This window comes from Rhinolophus sinicus, linkage group LG15, assembly GCF_036562045.2.
Source record: "Rhinolophus sinicus isolate RSC01 linkage group LG15, ASM3656204v1, whole genome shotgun sequence".
NCBI lineage: Eukaryota > Metazoa > Chordata > Mammalia > Chiroptera > Rhinolophidae > Rhinolophus > Rhinolophus sinicus.
In genome coordinates, this window is record NC_133764.1 from 1,448,109 (window position 1) to 1,467,991 (window position 19,883).

At 46.4% G+C, this 19,883-nt stretch overlaps 1 pseudogene; it reads right to left on the reverse strand.

Moving 5' to 3' along the window:
- Nucleotides 1–15,957: 15,957 nt before the first annotated feature.
- Nucleotides 15,958–16,133, reverse strand: LOC109436857 (ATP synthase F(1) complex subunit epsilon, mitochondrial; annotated as a pseudogene).
- Between the last annotated feature and the right edge of the window lie 3,750 nt (nucleotides 16,134–19,883).

Here is a 19,883-nt window from a genome sequence, read left to right on the forward strand (position 1 = left end):
TCCTAGGGTTCTGGAAGATCTGGGTGAGACAGTAAAGGTGGAAGACCAAATGTAGATTTTTTTATTATGAATCACAATATCAGAAGTATATACCCAGAAGTGGAATTGCTCGGCCACATGGCAATTCTGTTTTCAGTTTTTGCAGAACCCAGCATACTGTTCCCAGCTAAACTGACCATCAGTCCAACAACCATTTATTGAGCATCTGCTATGTGCCAGTTGAGACCAGGATGGGGGTGGGGCATTGGGCGAGCCTCCGCAATGCTCACCATGTAGACAGAGAAGACTGTAGACATGTGGGGAATGAAGGCATGTGAAAACTAGCAGCCACTCGCTCTACAACTGTAATAAAAACCGGGTCCCATAGGACCCAGCTTAGCTGAGATCCTCATATAGAGATGGATGGCCAACGATGGGAAGTGATTCAAAAGGAATTCCTTTATTACCATGGGTCTGAGCCTGATTTCCTCTGGGCCCCAACTGGATCACATTCTGGTCCTCTAGGGGGAGAGGGTGACTAATGAGAAGAGCAGGCCATCTGCAGCCCATCTGACCACACCAGCTGCGTGGGAGAGCAGGGGAAATGGAGCTCTGAACCAAAGCCCAAGAGAGGCTCTAGAAGGAGCTGCCACTGCCCCAGAGGGGTGCTGCCTCATTGCCTGATCAGACCAGGCCCTAGTTCTGTGGGGGGAGGGGGATCGGCAGCCCTGAATGATGCTGGGAAGGGGGGACAGGGCGCTGTTGACAAGCCCTAAGCCATGTCAGGCTCTGTCCTAACCACTCTAGACATCTTAGCTGACGGGTGTGACGGGACACAGAGGAAGGGATGGCACTGAAAGCTTGCCTGAAATGTGGTGATGGTTTTTTGCCCTCCACAGCCAGAACATTGCAGTAGGCCTGGGGCCAAGACCACAGGGTGGAGTGGGCTCATGCAAACAGCAGCTCCTGAAAGGTGCCAGATGGAGGCCAGGCCGCAGGTGTTCTCTAGGCCTCTGAAAGTCAGAGGGACAGTTTGGTGCCATCTCTCAGGCGACTATGGAGAGACGACTGACTGCTTAACCTGATTCCCAGTTATCCAGACTCCAGACCACCAATCTCCAATAACCAGAAGCCCCGCAAGATGTGATGCCCTGCCTGGTGGGGACTTTTCATGACCAGAGTCAGGTCCTACCAAAAACTCCGGACGTGCTCTCTGCTCTATCAAGAAAAAAATAAAATGACCTCTAGTTTTGTTTTAGTGCTCATTGTATTTTATTGTATTTCAGTATTTTGAATTTTCGTGACCTGTAATATGGCGTAGAAGCTGATACTCTGCTCACCCAAATGTGTTATCACCACAGTGCCCCATCTGCTGATTCTTATGAATGAAGGAGCGCAGCGTGAGGGTGGAACCTAAGAAGTTACAAGAACTACAGACAAATGGAAAATGAGCCAGTGCCAAGTGCAGGGCCCAGCGATCGTATCGTTTCATGATTTGTGGACAGAGTCATGGTTTGTGGACAGCGTCATGGTTTGTGGACAGAGTCATGGTTTGTGGACAGAGTCATGGTTTGTAGACAGCATCATGGTTTGTGGACAGCAGCCGAGACACAAACACAGAGCCTAGGCTGCCTCTTATACCACCTCGAAGGGCGAGAGGCACTGCTCGATGTGATAAACACTTATTTACCAGTTGTGCCTGGAAGCCAAGCTGGTAACTTCGGGTCACCAGTTCACAGTTCAGTGGCACCCTTGGGGAGGTGGGGGGACGGGCTTGTCCCCTAGCCTAGTAGCTGCCTCTGATACAGCAGATGAAGGGAACTCACTCACATGTCCACTGAAGACTGGTGCCCCCCAGAAGCAGTACACAACCTGGCCTCTCCCATTCCTAGGCAGACTGCTTAGGAGACAGTCAGCCCTTCGCAGGCAAAATTTCCTTTCCTCCAAGTATGTCTGACAGGGTGACTCATTCTCCGTGCCCCAGGCTAACCCAAATGCACACAGGCACAGGATTCCTGAGGATAAGCATAAGAAAGAGGAACGGGGGAAGGGTCAGGTCGGGTGTGGTTCCTACTGTCAAGAGAAGAGACTCTAAGCCCCAGAGCGTGGGAGCAGAAAGTGGCATCTCAGTGTTATGTCACTTTCACACTCAGAACTCAGATTTCCCAGGGCGGTTCCCAAGTCAGAATCCTTGTCTGCTGTAAGTGGACGATGGCTCTCAGGGGGTCCACTCAGCCCACAGCCGCAGCTGGGATGGGGCTCTTCCTGCGTGCAGGGGCTGTGCTCGGTACTGTGCGGCACACAGGTGCTGGGATGGAGCCTCCCTCAGCAAGCCCACGGTTTAGCAAGGGAGATGAAACTGTAATAAAGGAGAATGATCATCATCCAAAGAGAGGTGCCTACTGAGTGTAGCACACACTGTGGCTGCCTTCCCAGGTACGCTTCCCTTCCCTCTGAGAGCACCCTGATCTCCTTCAGTGAGAGCAGAGAGCTCTCGATTTTCGAGAAGGCAGTCCCTGCCTCGGGGTGAGCCTGTGACCCAGTTGTGCATGATGGCAACGTGCCAGGGAGCTTCTGGGAAAGACTAACTGTGGCCATCCTTGCCTCCTGGATTTGAAGGTGGTACGATGGCTAGAGCCACAGCAACCATCTTGTGACAAAGAGGCAACAATCTTAACATCAACAGACAGTGCAATGAGATGATGGCAGAGAAGGGAGGGAAGTTTTACCTGGGTTTTTAGTGGCTCCATTTGAGTAGGTGAATCAGTGCCTGCAGCTCCAATCTCCCAACTTCTCAGTGTCGGGGAAAAATAACCTCCAGATAGTATAAGGCCATTGTTGGGCGGGTTTCCTGTGACGTGCAGCCAAAAGCTCTTCTGACTGGTACACTTGGATAAGGGGGTGTATGGAAGAAAGAGAAATTCATTTTCAATTGAATAGACGAGGAAAAAATGGTGAATAGGCATGTAAGCTAAGCCTTAACGATATGATTTGTGTGTGGGAGCTGGAGGAAGGGCATGCTGAAGGAAAACGCCTCCTATGCAACATCAATAATAACAATAACATCATTTATTTATTATCTACTGTGGTCCAGGCAGTGTTCTACAGTCTCCTTACACATATTATCTCATTTAATCCTTGCAATAAACTGACGACAGAGAGCACCATCACGTGCATTTTGCAGAGAGGAAATAGCTTCAGAAAACGTAACTTTCCTCTTAAGTGGAAAAGGTGAGATACAAACTCCAACCTGTCTGACTCCAGAGCTTTTGCTCTTAATGCTCACATATTTATCTTCACCTGAGAATGTTCCCCCAATAAAGCGATATCTAACCCAAAAGTTGAAGGAAGAACAGGGGTTGGACAGGTAAGCGTTTGGGGGAAAGGAGGGGAGGGGGAAGGATTTGTGGTAGAGGGAGAGGGGGCATGGGTGGTAGGTGGGTCAAGAGAAAGCACCGGAAATGATGCAAGCACACGAGTGCAAACTACAGCGTTTTGTCAAGAGGAGTGGTCATGACCTACGTGTCCATCAATGGGAGAACGTTAAGTTCCCTGCGGCACGTCTGGGCAATGGACTATACCAGCTGTGTTACAGAATGAAGACGTCACAATGCACTGATCAGAAAAGCCCTCCCAAACCTCGCAGTGAGGGGCCAGGTGCAGAGCAGCGTGTTACTGTGCTGCTTTTCGTGTACAAAAGCCGACAGGGAAGGAGTGCTTCTGTTTGCTTGGATGTGCCTAAAAACTCTGGAAGGAGAACAGAGAAGCGGAAGCAGTGATTACCTACCTGTGCAGGGGACAGGCAAGGGAGGCGGGAGTCTTTGCCACGTACCAGGTGTTTTTGAATGGTAACCTATTGGGGAAAATGATAAGCAAGGGTTAGAGAGAAAACATACAGGTACTTGGGGGAAATTCCCTGAATCAGTCAGTGGAACTGGGAAGTAGGGAGCAGGTGGGTGGAGGGAGGTGGCACATCTGTTGGGAGGGACCTGAGTGGGGAGGTGAAGACTTTGGCCTTTATCCCACAAGGGGGGACACATTGATGTCTTTTTTTTTTTTTAACTTTTTATTAAAGCGAAATGACTGGGCCCAGGCTCACTTTATTTTTCCCTTTTGTATTGCCGCTTCATAGATGGTGCTGGGCCCTTCTTCCTGCGTGCCCCCTGAAGCTGTGTGATGTCTGTTGGTCTCTCTTTTCACAGTGCTGAGATCAGTCAGTGCTTTCCCATGTTGCCAGCACCAGCTGTAGGTAGAAGGGAACCATGAGCGACTTGGGTTGTGGTGGTCCCCTGTGGCTGCAATGTGGAGAGCTCATATGTGACCTCATCCTCAGGATTTGGGGGAGGGAGTGAGGGAGATCTTTCTAGGTCTGGCCTGAGGTATGGCTGTGCGGCAGAGACAAGAAGAAGTCTTTGCAATATTAAAGGGAGAAAATTGACGTCATTTGGCCAGTGAAGGGCTGAGCAGCTGAGGGAGGGCTGGGGCTTGGTCAGCAAGATGACAGACGACTGCCAGCCCTCTTTGAGGTCACTGAGATGGAACATGTGAGGAGGATGAGGGTTGAGAGGCAGATGGCAAGTTCCACTCTGGGCAGGTGTAACTTGAGAACCTGAGCTACGGTCAAGGGGGACGTGTAGTGGCAGCAGGCTAGCCAGAGCTGACCGCAGACAAGAGGCTGGGGCTGGAACTGCAGATCCGGGAGGCCTCGGAGTGGGTGAGGTCTCAGGGGGATCACGGAAGCAAACAGGACGGCCCACCTTTATGAGCCACCCTGATGACGCCAGCCCTTGATGGAGCAGTGCATCAGGGATCCACCCACAACCAGACAGGTTACGGTCTTGGGGAGGGTGGGCGACCTCGACTACAGGGAATTGAAAAATAAAGGGAAAGCATCTGCTTCCTCAACTGCAAATCTGATTAAAACCCTTCCACATGCCTTGGTACAGCCACTCAGGGAAACTGGCAGTATGGACGGCAGCAGGATGTATGTTGACCCTCGAGCCGGAGATTCTACTCCCAGGTGGACACCTGCAGACACACGCGCATGCACCAAGAACAGAAGGGTTGCAGCCGCTCTGTTCATAACAGCCCCACACTGGAAACAGCCCAGATTAGCCATCAGTGCTGAAGCAAATAACTGCTGTGCACCGCACAGGGGCGTAGCACTCAGCGGTGAGAGTGGACAAGCCACACGCGTGCTCCACCACACAGCTGAACCTCGTGGACAGACCAGTGCTGACTGAAGGGAGCAAGACACAAAGGGCACCTCGTGAAACATTCTACTTGTAGGAAAGTTAAGAACAGGCAGAATCACTCGCCAGTGTTATAGGTGTCATGCAGGGTGTCAGGCTGGGTCTCTGCTCCCGCTCCCCACACAAGAACGCAGGATATGGTGAGGCCAAAAAGGAACATCCACGGAGCCATAGGTAGGGGAGTCATACCACTACAGTCTCGCTGGCGGCTGGGCTCACACGACGTGTGACCTGCTGTCCGCTTTGCTGCTAACCGACCGACTCTCCTCGACTCCCCTAGACTCCACTCCCCAGCGTAGCTGCAGCAGTTATATTAGTGGCCAATGGTTCAATGGTTACAGCTGACGGCCATCTACTACCCGAGCCAGCACCCCTCCATATGAGGCCGAGAGCCTGGAAACTGCTCTCTGGGGCTCTGTCCCCACACAGGTCAGATAGTGGTGACTTATGGACGGAGGCCGAGGGGGCCTTGGGGGACTAGTGATGCTCTGTGTCTTGACCCGGGTGCTGGTGGCACAGGCATATCCAGCATGCGGTCACCCCACAAGCTGTGTGCGCCCTGCATGCATGTCCGATTTCAGTAAAGCCTCCTAAAGAACTGTCAGACTTGGGAAGCACCCAGCGACCTCTGCACTACGCTCCACACCCCGGGCAGGCATCACCTGCTCTGACCTTGCCTCCTGCCCTGTCTTTGTCACCTCCACACCATCTGCCTGCTACGCTTCCTGAGGCCCAGCTGTGTCTGACTGGCAGGCTCCCACGCAGGTCCCTCTCAGGCCTAACCGTGGTGGAGGGAGGCCCACGCCTCCGGCTTAGCAGACTCTACTTTACGGGCCAGTGAGGGCAAAGGTAGACCCTCCTGCTCCTCCCACCTACTCGCCCACCCCGGCAGTCCCGTGAGTGGAGGTGCCAGCCTCAGTGCTCACCCATGGAAATGTTTGTCACACTTCGGCCATGTGTCAGCCTGGACAATGTGGAAAGAACAGGGGCCTAGAATTTCTAGAAGACTGTGATTTCTAGGGAAAGGGGGCTGCAGCTCGGCCACGCGTCTGGGCCCTTCATCTCTCAGCCTTTCCTTGGAGCCTCTCTGACCCTCACTAGCGCAGGCTGTTTGGCTCCACTGTGAAGGGCAGGGCCCTGGGATCTGGGTTCAGGTCCCGCTCTGCCGCTCTGCTGCCAGCAAGCCTCAGGCAAGTCACGTCACCTCTCAGAGCCTCTTGTAAAGGTGCCTTCCCATAGAGCTATTGTGGGACTTAAAGGAGTTCGCAAATGACCAAAAGCTCGTCAGCTCAGTCTTCAGCACAGAGCCAGAATCTGAGTGCGGTTCACCTTCTCGCGCTGGTCCCAGCCACCATCATCACGCCCTGTGCCATCGCCGGTCTGCCCGCTTCCGCCTGTGCCCCCACAGGCCACACGCACAGCAGCCCGAGGGATCGGATGAGGCGCCTGCTCTGCTCAGAGCCCCCAGTGACTTCCCAGGTCCTCTGCGCAAAGCCAAAGTCTTTGCAGTCCCCAAAGGCCCTACCTGGACCAGATTCCTGTCACCTCCCATCTCCGTCCATTGTCTCCCCTCTCTCCACATTAGCCACCTGGCCCCCGTGCTATTCTTTGAACCATTCTGGCACACTCCTGCACTCGCTGTCCCCTCTGCCTGGAATATTGTTCTCCAGATATATTTGGTGGCTCCACTCTCTCCACATCTTTACTCAAATGTCACCTTTCCTGTGAACTTTTCCAAGTGGAACACCACCCCCAGCACTCACTCTACCCTTAGCCGGCTTCGATTTCCTCTATGGCTCTGACCACCATCTGCCACTGCAGGTATGTCACTCACTTAGCGTGTATTGTGTGCTCCTTCCCACTAGAACAGTAGCTCACGCCACCAGGATTTGGGCTTTTCTTCACTGGCACATGTCCAGCCCTTGGAACAGAGCTTGGCATAGAGTAGGGGCCCTAGTTGGGGTCCATTCTGATTACTCAGGGTCTGTGCCACACCAGGTACTGGTTGGGAAACCTCTGATTGGGTTTGCAGAGCATAGAGGAGCCAGCATAGTGATGGGACATTTGGGGTTGGGGGCAGAGAGGGTCTCCTGGCCCCTAAAATACCTTCTTATTTAGTTGCCATAAGGCTTCAAATTCCACTGAAACTCCCATTCTTTGGGGTCCAACCTATCCCCTCTGCTCCTCTTTTCAAATGGAAATATCCCAGTGCCAACACACAAGCCCCTGACACGCGGTACAGGCGGCTCCTACCAGGCCCCGTAATACTGCATAACAAACCACTCCAAACTCTGTGCCTTCGAAAATAGCTGTTTATCAGTGTTTGAGTCCACAGCTGGTGGGTGATGCTGCAGATCTCGGCAGGGCAGCCTGGCCCCAGATGGGCTCACTCACAGGTCTGTCCGCAGGCGGAGGAAGGCAGCCTCCTCCATGAACTGTCACCCAATAGGCTAGTGGGCATGTCCTCCTGGCAACCTCAGCGGTTTGAGAGACAGGGAGGCGCTGAGGTCTCTCGAGGACTAGGCTGGAAATTAATACACTGCCACTTCCGCTGTCCTCTATCTGCCACAGACAAGCTGAGCCAGGGGGTGGGGAGATAGACTCCAATTTGTGATGAGAGAAGTTGCAAAGTCACCTTCAAAGGATGTGGATACAGGGACAGGTGGAGAATCAGAGCCAATTCTTGGTATTAAGCTTTTACACTGCTTCCAATCTTCCTTATACACTCAGGATAAGGCAGAGGAAATAAGTAAATAAATATACAGATAGGTTTCCATGACTAAGAGCCAATTTTGGAGTCCACTTCCTGTCTGTTGGAGCTCTGAGCTGCCGGGTCTGCAGTCCAGCTACCTGGCTGGACAGACCACGTGGAGAGACCAAGCTGAGCGCAGCCTCCAGCTGCTTCCTCCAAGCTACAGGGGAAGGAAGCGCCCCTGGACCCTCCAGACCACACCAGTGGCCAGTTAAGTCCTTTCACATGACCGGCCCCACAAGCACGGATCATCCAGTGGGGAGCCCTGCCCCAATCCCTGACTCAAACTGAGATCTAGTTAAATGGTGACAGTTTGAAGCCACTGCCTTTGGGAGACGGTGAACGCCTGGAGCAGGAATTGGACCAGGCTTATCTAACTCCCAAGCGTCAGACCCCAAGGAACCTGACGCCACAACGCTGAGAGGCTCAGTTTGACAGGAAGGGAGATGGCTCCCCAAAGGAAGCTTTGAGACAGCCACAGCTTTTGAAAATGAGAACGCCGGTGGAAATGTGGGAACTAACCCTCAATAGCCTGTCTCGGGGCCCAGGGCTCCTCCAGATGCTCCTCCTTCCTGTCCCACTGCTGTGGGACCAGGTATTCCAGACACCACCCGCCGCCCTGCCTGAGGACCTGCCTGCTTTTGCCCAGCTCAGATGGGCCTGCAGAGCACATGCAACAACTCCGTGGGTTTCCTGCCTGTCAAAAACGGCAGTGTCTACCCAAGGCTTATTAGTCAAGTCTTCCCCGGAGATGTCATGAATAGCATGAATGGCTCTTGCGGAGTGAGAATAAAGGTGAGGAGGTGGCAGGGTTATACCTGCAGTTACTATTAAATAATTACTACTGGTCTTTTGTCCTTGTTCCTTCATGTCCAGATTAAATCCGTGGTTTATATAATAACTGATTTGTTTTTATATTCAAAGAAAATGCGAACAAAGAACACAATAGGAAGTGTGCCATGACTCAGGATGCTTGCTCCCCCGCGCACCTGCTGACAGCCCGAATGCTGGGGGCCTTTGTGCAGGACCCAGAACTTTTGTCTGAAGCCACACGGAGTAGAGCCACCCTGTGACCTCTCCGTGTGGTTTCTGCTCTTCATGTTTGTAAAGCACCCTTGTATTCTCTCTCTTCAAGCCTCCCTGTGACTCAGCACTGTCCTTATTTTAACCAAAGCTGTTTTCAGACCACTGACACCTGAAAAGCTGTCCCTGGCAAGCTTTCCCACTAGGATTCCCCATGGCGCCACAGCCACTGGCAGTGTGTTCAGTTTGTTCTATAAAGTCTTTTCTTTCTTTCTTAAAATGAGCCACCATTTAAAAATCAGAATTTCACTTAAAAACAGTGGCAGACTGAGGGTTACCTGCTCAGTATGTATTTCCCTTGCTTCTTTCGTTATGAATCCTGTTTTTAGACAGGGCGGCAATGTACCCAGCTAAAAGACTACATTTCCTAGCCTCTGTTGTAGCAAGGTGAGAGCCTGTGACTCGGTTCTAGCCCACAAGAGGAAGTGGAAGTGGACGGTGGCGCTCCTACACTTACTTCCTCTCCCCTTCCTGCTGTCTGCAACAAGGATGAGTGGCTGGGTCTCCAGCAGCCATCGTGAACTGTGCATTGACCTTGAGAATACGAGCCACATGCCGAGATGGTGCAGGAGGAGGAGAGAAGCAGCCTGTGTCTCGTGGGGGACTCTAAAAAGCCCTGAGCTGTGTGCCTCCTGCCTTCTTTACCATGAGTAAAAATAAACTTTTTTCTTGCTTAAGACCCTGTATTGTGGGGTTTCTATTATACGTAGCTAACCTAATCCGGAGACATTGCTTCTCTTGAAAAATCAAAATATCTAGTAATCTAGGTATGTACTTGTGAGAACAGAGCCAGGAGTGCCGTTTCCAGGCTCTCGGCCTCACACGGAGAGGTGCTCACTCGGGTAGTAAATGGCCATCAACTGTGGTTGGATGGCCATCAGCTGTGGCTAGTTGGCCGTCAGCTGTAACCAGTGAGCCATTGGCCACTAATATAACTGCTGTGGCTACGCTAACAGAATATGGGGGCTAGCAAGAAGATGGTGGCTGAGCTAGCAAGCGCGGATTGCAGTTAGCGAGTGAGGTTGGTTGGCAGAGACAAGTGGACGGCAGGTAGTGGATAGTGTGGCTCCTGCTTCCTGTGTCTCCAACCCAGCCACCAGCGAGAATATAGTGGTATGACCCCTATCTACGGCTCCGTGGGTGTTCCTTTTTGGCCTCACCATATCCTGAGTTCTTATGTGGGGAGTGGGAGCAGAGACCCCGCATGACACCCTGCATGACAGTACTGTTAAAAAAACATAAAATTCAACCAAATAAAACTGAAGATCCAATTGGTTTTATTAAGCAATTCATGAATCTCACATCCCATCTGGCAACTAGGAGGGTGCTCAGGGGTTGTACAAAATGGAAGGTTTCTATAGGAAGAAGGGTGGGGCAGGGGAGTTAGGAACGAAAGAAAAGAGTTATTTCTGGGCCCCAACATCTTGTCCTTGTGGGAAAAGAATGGGAAGAGTTTTATCATGCAGATTATTTCTTCTTTCTTTGGGAGACGGATAGGGCCATGTAACAGATTACCTAACAGATTACCTTACTGGTCGTTGACTAGAAAATTCCACACTGGTCAATTAAGATTATGGTTCTGGGAGAGGTTGAAACTGCAATTAGATCAGGCATTAAATATAGGTTTGGTATCATGGGCTTTTAACACCAAATGATGCCATTTTAGGCTTCTGGTTTTTCTCTTTAACAATACTCTTTCTTTGTAGCTGCTTTACCGAGATATAAATTCACATACCATACCATTCACCCACTTACAGTGTCAAGGATGAGGAAACGTCCCTCTGTCCCTCTTATTTCTTCTAGGCGGTTAAACAACTCACGTGGCATACAGCAGATTAACCCTTAGAAAATCAAGTTTTAATATATGTGTACGGGGGCCTCATATGAGCATGAAAATTCCAGACAGTAAGACCAAATGAGGTATATCTGCCATTCATAACTAAAGAGTGGGAAGTAAGGTAATTGACAGGGAGAGGAAAGGAGTTACTGTTTAGTAAACAAATGTGTATTGGGCCCTCTTGGAACAATGGGACACAGAGAGCACTTCGGTCAAATGGGCCTTCTTAGGTTCCTCCCTGTCTATCACACCCAGTTCATATGAAAATATAGTTATCTATGAAGATAACTCTGTTCCTGGAGCAAGTCCTTTGTCTAAATTCTTTTCTGCAGTAGTGGGGAAGGTCAACGTTCTTCCTGAGGCTCTGGGCCTTGACTGTTTTCAACCAAAATCATCTGCATGTCAAAGTGACACCCACTGGGGTGACTACACAAAGCTATGTATCCCTCTGACACTATCTACTTTTAAAACATTTTTACTGCCCCCCCCCCCAAGAAACCCCATACTCATTAGCAGTGTGGACAAAAAAGGGGGTATGTACAAGTTCATTGATCAAAAATAACTTCACAGGGTGATCTGATCGTAAATCGCTAACTGGGCAGGTCATGGGCAGTCATGCCCCAAGTGTACCACGTCTTTAGTAAAGGTTTTTAAGCAAGCCCTGTCTGTTTTTCCTTGTGTATCTAAGGCTAACACACCTTTGACATGCCAGAAGTCATTCTCTCTTCCAGACCCTTGGAACACATAACCACCCCCAAGGGAACACATAATCTTGTTAACTACCCTGTACCTTGCTTTCTCTCCCATCTTCATGCAATCTTCCTTACAGTCTGTCATGCGGGAGACCCTGCTTGCTGTGCCATTTGTCATGCGGGGTACCCTGCTCGATGCACCATTTGTCGTGCAGGGCAGCCTGCGGGGTCTCTGCTCCCACTCCCCACACAAGAACGCAGGATATGGTGAGGCCAAAAAGGAACACCCACGGAGCCATAGGTAGGGGAGTCATACCGCTATATTCTCTCTGGCGGCACTATACTCTCACTGGAGGTTGGATCCACACTGTCCGCAAACCACCATCCACGCTTGCCAGCCCAGCCACCATCTTCTTGCTAGCCCCCATCTTTTTTTTTTCTCTGCTAGCATAGCCACAGCAGTTGTATTAGTGGCCAATGGTTCACTGGTTACAGCTGACGGCCAACTAGCCACAGCTGATGGCCATGCAATCACAGTTGATGGCCATTTACTACCTGAGCCAGCACCTGTCTATGTGAGGCCGAGAGCCTGGAAACTGCTTTTTGGGGTTTGGCCCCACACAGTCCCTCTTTAATTCAAAAGTATTTAAAAACTGCCAAACTGTCATTCGCTGGAGCATTTGAGATCTTATTTCCCAGCAATGTCATCAGTTTGACTCAGATAAACTCATAAAAATTCTCCACAGGTTTGGATGTCTTTTACGTCAACAGCAGCCATCCCTCATTCCCCTGCCCCAGCCCTGCCACCCACTTTCTGTCTCTACTGATTTGCCTCTTCAGGACATTTCATATAAATGGAATCACACAGTACGTGGTTCTTTGCGACTGGCTTCTTTTACTCAGCAGTGTTTTCAAGGCTCATCCATGTGGTAGCGTGTATCAGGATTTCATTCCTTTCTGTGGTTGGATAATGTTCCGCCTCATGGTTACACCATATTTTGTCGATCCATTCAGGTGATGGACACTCCTGATGGCAGCTGCTGGCTGGAGTTGAGTCACAGCTCCCCCTACAGATGGGGTGCGGCTCTCCAGTGCTTCCCGCTGTCTTCTTTCCCTCAGGGCTGGGGTGGGTGGGCATTTAGCATTGCACTTGCACACCTGTTTTCTTATAGAAGAAAAGTATTTCTTGGTTCCCAGTTCTGTAATAAAAGTAGGAAACCAAAAGGTCAACAGAAACAGTTTTAAACAAAACCTTCAAGGCCGAAAGCATTTCTGAAAGAACGGTTTGTTGAGTCATGTGCTAGCCAGAAAAAGGACCAGGTCCTGGGACTTGCGGTCTAAACCACCAGCAGCTGGGCTGGATGGAGAAGGCAGCATGTCAGCGGTCCTGAGAATCACAGGGCTCTTTCATATAATGAGTTTGGAGAGGAAAGACGCACACTTTTTTTTAAAGGATTTACATTGGCTATAGATAAGGGGGTGGGAAAAGGTGAAGTGGACAGTTCTGGGATAGGTGAATAGCTCCTAAGGCAGAAGCACTTGAAGCGTTTGGATCGCTTGTGTGCAACGGTCCAGAAAGTTCATGGGGAAGCAGGATGCGTCGGCGTCTGGTGATTGGCTACTCTCTGCAGATAAGAGCTGAAACAGCTGCCTGGAAGTTGATTCAAAGTTTCAACAAACCTTCAGGAATGTGAGCAGCCTTCTGTTGGGTGTGGCCTGCGGCTCTGTTAAGAGATTAATTCTCCTTGTCTCCGTCTCTCACCCTCTAGCCTGCTATCATTTAATTCAAAACATCTCAGAAATTTTCTCTTGTCAACAGTCACAGCATCCTTCGCTTTCCCCTTCCCCTTCCCCTTCTTTGGCTTAAACAACAGAAACTTATTTCTCACAGTTCTGGAGGCTGTAAGTCCAAGATCAAAGTGTCAGCAGGGCTGGTTTCTCCTGAGGCTTCTGTCTTGGCTTGCAGACAGCCACCCTCTCGTCACCTCTTCACCTGGCCTTTCCTCTGTCACAGCACTTTCCTTACATCCAACCTTCCTTGCCCGACCCCGGTGGGAATTTGAGTTTGCGGCTCCTGGTCTGGTTCAGCTTGTCGTTTTAAAAAAGACATGAGGGGCTTGACCAGCTCGCTCGCTGAACACTCTCCATCTGGTTACTGTTTCTCTTAAAGAGTAGTAAGCAGGGAAAGTGTGCAAGGAGGGAAATGGCAGGAGGTGAAAGTGGCCAAGTACCCATGTTAGACAATGGCACAGTCCAAGCTCTTCCCTGGGCAAAGAGGGGTGGGCTGACTGTCTCAGGTTTCCCTTCCCTCGCCATCATCCGGAAGTGAGAAGGGCCAGACCCTCACTCTGGAGCATGCACCCAGCACGTCCCACTTGGCTCTTGCAGCGGCCCCACGCTTGGAATCCCAGGCACTACAGAGAATCCCTTTCCTGGAAGGGTGCGTGCAGAATGAGACTCGGTCCATCCTTTTTGCCTGGGCTTATTCCCAATCCCAGGGATTCCCAGCAAGTTGTCCTTGACGAGGGCTCAAGGGCAAATGAGGACAATGTGGTCTGTACCATGCCTGGCTGTGTACGTGTGTCATCATACAAGGCACCTCAGGGAGACTTTGCCAGATCTTTATTCTGAGACTATGTCTTATAGTTTTGGGGATTTTTGAAGGGGTGTTCAAACATAGCCTTTTCCCGCCTATACTGATAGCCATGATAGACAGTAATTTGATTTTTCGTAATTGATGACACAAAAAGTTGGCAGACTTAAGGCAGTACCCCTAATTTTTTAAATTTTATTAGTTTCAGGTGCACAAGACAAAGCAAAACTTAGACATTTATCATTTATATCCCTCACACTGTGTGAACTTCCCTCCCCCCATCCACTATCCCTCTGACATCGCACACAGCCATTACATTTCCACTGTCTCTATTCCTAATGCTGTACTCCGCTTCCTGTAACAGTATACATACAAATATATAAATATACACACACATATACATATATATATATATGTAAAATTATAGTTGTCATTCAGTATTGTTCAGCTTCAGGTAGTACCCCTAATTTTAAAAATAATTTTTATTTTTCAATTACGGTTGACATACAATCGATCTATTTATTTCAGGTGTACAAAGTAGTGATTAGACATTTCTATAACTTATGAAGTGATCACCCTGATAAATCTAGTACCCACCTGACACCATGTATAGTTATTACAATATTATTGACTATATTCCCTGTGCTGTGCTTTACATCCCTCTGATTATTTTCTGACTACCAATGTGTACTTTTTTTTTTTTTTTAAGATTTTATTGAAGAAGGGGAACAGGACTTTATTGGGGAACAGTGTGTACTTCCAGGACTTTTTTCCAAGTCAAGTTGTCCTTTCAATCTTAGTTGTGGAGGGCGCAGCTCAGCTCCAGGTCCAGTTGCCGTTGCTAGTTGCAGGGGGCGCAGCCCACCATCCCTTGTGGGAGTCGAACCGGCAACCTTGTGGTTGAGAGCCCACTGGCCCATGTGGGAATCGAACCGGCAGCCTTCGGAGTTAGGAGCATGGAGCTCTAGCCGCCTGAGCCACCGGCAGGCCCCCAATGTGTACTTCTTGATCCCTTCCCCTTTTTTATCCTGCCCCCAATCCCACTCCCATCTGGGGACAATAAAAATGTTCACCATATCTAGGGGTTTATGTTTGAGATTTTTTTGTTTATTTTGTTTTTTTAGACTCCACATATAAGTGAAATCATATGATATGTGTCTTTCACTGTCTGACTTATTTCACTTAGCATAATAACTTCTAGGTCCATCCATGTTGTTGCAGATGGCAAGATTTTATTCTTTTCTGTGGCTGAGTAATATTCCATTGTATGTATGTACCGCCTCTTCTTTATCCACTCATTTATTGATGGACACTTAGGTTGCCTCCATATCTTGGCTATTGTGAATAATGCTGCAATGAACATATGGATGCATATGTCTTTTCTTTTTTTATTTATTATTTTGTATTTCAAGTATACAAAACAACGTAATGATGAGACATTTACCCCCCTCACAAAGTGATAACACCAACAAGTCTACTACCCATCTGATACTGTACATAGCTATTATAATACCATTGACTGTATTCCCTATGCTGTGCTTTACATCCTGCCACACACACACACACACACACACACACACACACACACAGAGGGTACCAAAAAATATATACACATTTTAAGATAACATCTCTTAAAATTGGCATTGTCAGTCTACAAACAAGACAGATATTTTTTTTCCCTGAAGTGAGATTGTTTTCAATCTGCCATAACATGTGCCCACATATCTTCACCTCGAAAATGTAGCATTTCAAGCTTTACTCATGGTAGATTATTCCTTTTTCACTTTCACAATTTTTATGCTGCTGCCAGAAGTCTTTTTGGCATTTGCTTTGAACTGTGTTTTTAGAGCATCTCTCATTGCTTTTGCACAGATCTGGGAGTATTGGCTGTAGCTGAGTCCAGCCTTCACCAGTATGCCATCATGATGTCACGAGACTGGGCTTGTCAGGCCAAATCACAAGGACGAGTGAATGTTGGCTCATTGTGCGACCCAGCAGCCAGAAGATCAGGTCTGAGAAGTGGAAGGGGTGAGGTTTCAGACCTGCCAATTTTTTTGACCCTAAATTTTTTTAATTTAAAAATTCACTGTATTTTTTAATCACATCATATATATATACATCATATAAATATCACATCATATAAATATATATTATATATTGATATCTATCAATCAAACCATGTTGTTTTGATTACTATGGCCTTATATAATTTGATATCAGGTAGCATGATACATTATATAAATATATATTATATATTGATATTGATATATTTATATACAATTATAGTTGACATTCAATATTATTCTATATTAGCTTCAGCTGTACAGCACAGTGGTTAGGCATTTACATAATCTATGAAGTGATCCCCCCTATAAGTCCAGTACCCATCTGACACCCTACATAGTCTTTACAACATTATTGACTATATTCCCCACACTGTATTTCACGTCCCCGTGACTATTTTGTGGCCACCAATTTGTACTTCCTAATCTCTTCACCTGTCTCACCCATCCCCCAACACCCGTCCCATCTAGCAACCATCAGTTTGTTCTCTGTATCTATAAGTCTATTTTTACTTTATTTGTTCATTAATTCTGTTCTTTAGATTGCACATATAAGTGAGATCATATGGCATTTGTCTTTCGCAGTCTGACTTATTTTACTTAACATCATACCCTCTAGGTCCATCAATGTTGTTGCAAATGGTAAGATTTCATTCTTCTTTATGGCAGAGTAATACTCCGTTATATAAATGTACCCAGTTTCTTTATCCAATCGTCTATTGAAGGGCATTACCGTTGTTTCCATATCTTGGTTATTGTGAATAGTGCAGTAAACATAGGGGTGCATACATATTTTTGAATTAGTGTTTTGGATTTCTTTGCATAAATACCCAGAAGTACATCGCAGGGTCATGAGGTAGTTCTATTTTTAATTTTTTGAGGAACTTCCATATTCTTTTCCATAGTGGCTGCAAAAATTTGCAATCCCACCGATAGTAGATGAGGGTTTCCTTTTCTCCACATCCTTGCCACCACTTATTGTTTGTTGATTTACTGATGATGGCCATTCTGACAGGTGTGAGGGGGTATCTCATTGTGGTTTTTACTTGCATTTCGCTGATGATTAGTGATGCTGAGCATGTTTTCATGTGTATTGGCCATCTGTATGTCCTCTTTGGAAAAATGTCTCTTCAGGTCCTCTGCCCATTTTTTAAACGGATTTATTTTTCTGGTGTTGAGTTGTATGAGTTTTAAAATAAATTTTAGATATCAACCCTTTATCTGATGTATCACTGATAAATATCTTCTCCCATTCAGTAGGATGTCTTTTTGTTTTGTTGATGGTTTGCTTTGCTGTGAAAAACAAACAAACAAACAAACAAACTTTTTGGTTTGGTGGAGTCCCATTTGTTTATTTTTTCTTTTGTTTCCCTTGTCCAAGGAGATATATCTGTAAAAATATTATTAAGGGTAATGTCTGAGAGTTTCCTTCCTGTATTTTCTTCTAGGAGCTTTATGATTTTGGGTCTTTGACTTAAGTCTTTAATCCATTTTGAGTTTATTCTTGTATGTGGCATAAGATGATGGTCCAATTTCACTTTTTTCTTTCATGTATCTGTCCAGTTTTCCCAGCACCATTTATTGAATAAACTGTCTTTACCCCAATGTAAATTCTTTCTTCCTTTGTCATAGATTAAATGATTATATAGGCATGGATTTCTTTCTGGACTCTATTCTGCTCCATTGATCTATATGTCTGTTTTTATGCCAAAACCATGTTGTTTTGATTACTATCACCTTGTAGTATAGTTTGATATCAGGTAGCATGATACCTCCAGCTTTGTTCTTCTTTCTCAGGATTGCCGTGGCTATTTGGGGTCTTTTGTGGTTCTATATAAATTTTAGGATTATTTGTTCTAGTTCTGTGAAAAAATGCCATTGATATTTTGATAAGGATTGTATTGAATCAATAGATTGCTTTGGGTAATATGGACATTTTAACTATATTAATTCTTCCTGTCCATGAGCATGGTATATGTTTCCATTTATTTGTATCTTCTTTAATTTCTCTTTTCAATGTCTTATACTTTTCTGAGTACAGGTCTTTTACTCCTCTGGTTAAATTTATTCCTAAGTATTTTATTTTATTGATGCAATTGTAAATGGGATTGTTTTCTTAATTTCTCTTTCTGACAGTTTGCTATTGGTGTATAAAAATGCAACCAATTTCTGAATATTAATTTTGTATCCTGCTATTTTACTAAATTCATTGATCAGTTCTAATAGTTTTTTGGTGGAATCTTTGGGGTTCACTATATACAGTATCATGTCGTCTGCAAATACTGACAATTTTACTTCTTCCTTTCCCATTTGGATGCCTTTTTTTCTTTTTCTTGTCTGATGGCTATGACTAGAACTTCCAGTACTATGTTGAATAAAAGTGGTGAAAGTGGGCATCCTTGTCTTGTTCCTGATCTTAAGGAGAATGCTTTTAGCTTTTCCTCATTAAGTATGATAAAATATTAGCTGGGGGTTTGTCATATCTGGCCTTTATTATATTGAGATATGTTCTCTCCATTCCCACTTTGCTAAGAGTTTTTATCACAAATGGATGCTGGATTTTGTCAAATGCTTTTCCTGCATCTATTGATATGACCATAAGATTTTTATTTTTCATTTGGTTTATGTGGTGTACCTCGTTAATTGATTTGCAGACATTGAATGAATCTTGTATACCAGGAATGAATCCCACTTGATTGTGGTGTATGATCATTTTAATGTATTGATGAATTCAGTTTGCTACTATTTTGTTGAGGATTTTTGCATCTATGTTCATTAGGGATATTGGCCGATAGTTTTCTTTTTTTGTAATGTCTTTGTCTGGTTTTGAAATCAAGGTAATGTTGGCCTCATAAAATAAGCATGGGAGCCTGCCTTCCTCTTGGATTTTTTGGAATAGTTTGAGAATAGGTGTTAATTTTTTTTGAATGTTTAGTAAAATCCACCTGTAAAGCCATCTGGTCCAGGATGTTGGGACCAGATGTTTGTTGGGAGCTTGTTAATTACTGATTCAATTTCATTGGTAGTAATCGGTCTGTTCAGACTTTCTCTTTCTTCTTGATTCAGCCTTGGAAGATTGTATGCTTCTAGGAATTTATCCATTTCTTCCAGATTGTCCAATTTGTTGGAGTGTAGCTGCTCATAGTATTTTCTTAAATTGTTTTGTATTTCTGTGGTGTCGGTTGTCACTTCTCCTCTTTCATTTCTAATTTTATTAATTTGGGTCGTCTTTCTTTTTTTCTTGATGAGTCTAGCTAAAGGTTTGTCAATTTTGTTTATCTTTTCAAAAAACAGGTCTTAGTTTCATTGATCTTTTGTATTGTTGTGTTTTGTTTTCTTTTGTTTTGTTTTTTAGTCTCTATTTCATTTATTTCCACTCTGATCTTTATTATTTCCTTCCTTCTCCTCACTTTGGGTTTGTTTACTGTTCTTTTTCCAGTTCTCTTAGGTATAAAGTAGACTTCTTATTGAGATTATTCATGTTACTTGAGGCAAGCCTGCGTTGCCATGAATTTCTCTCTTAGGACTGCTTTCATTGCGTCCCATAGATTTTGGATCATTGTGTTTCATTTTCGTTTGTCTCAAGGTATCGTTTGATTTCTTCCTTGAGCTCATTGTTAATCCATTCATTA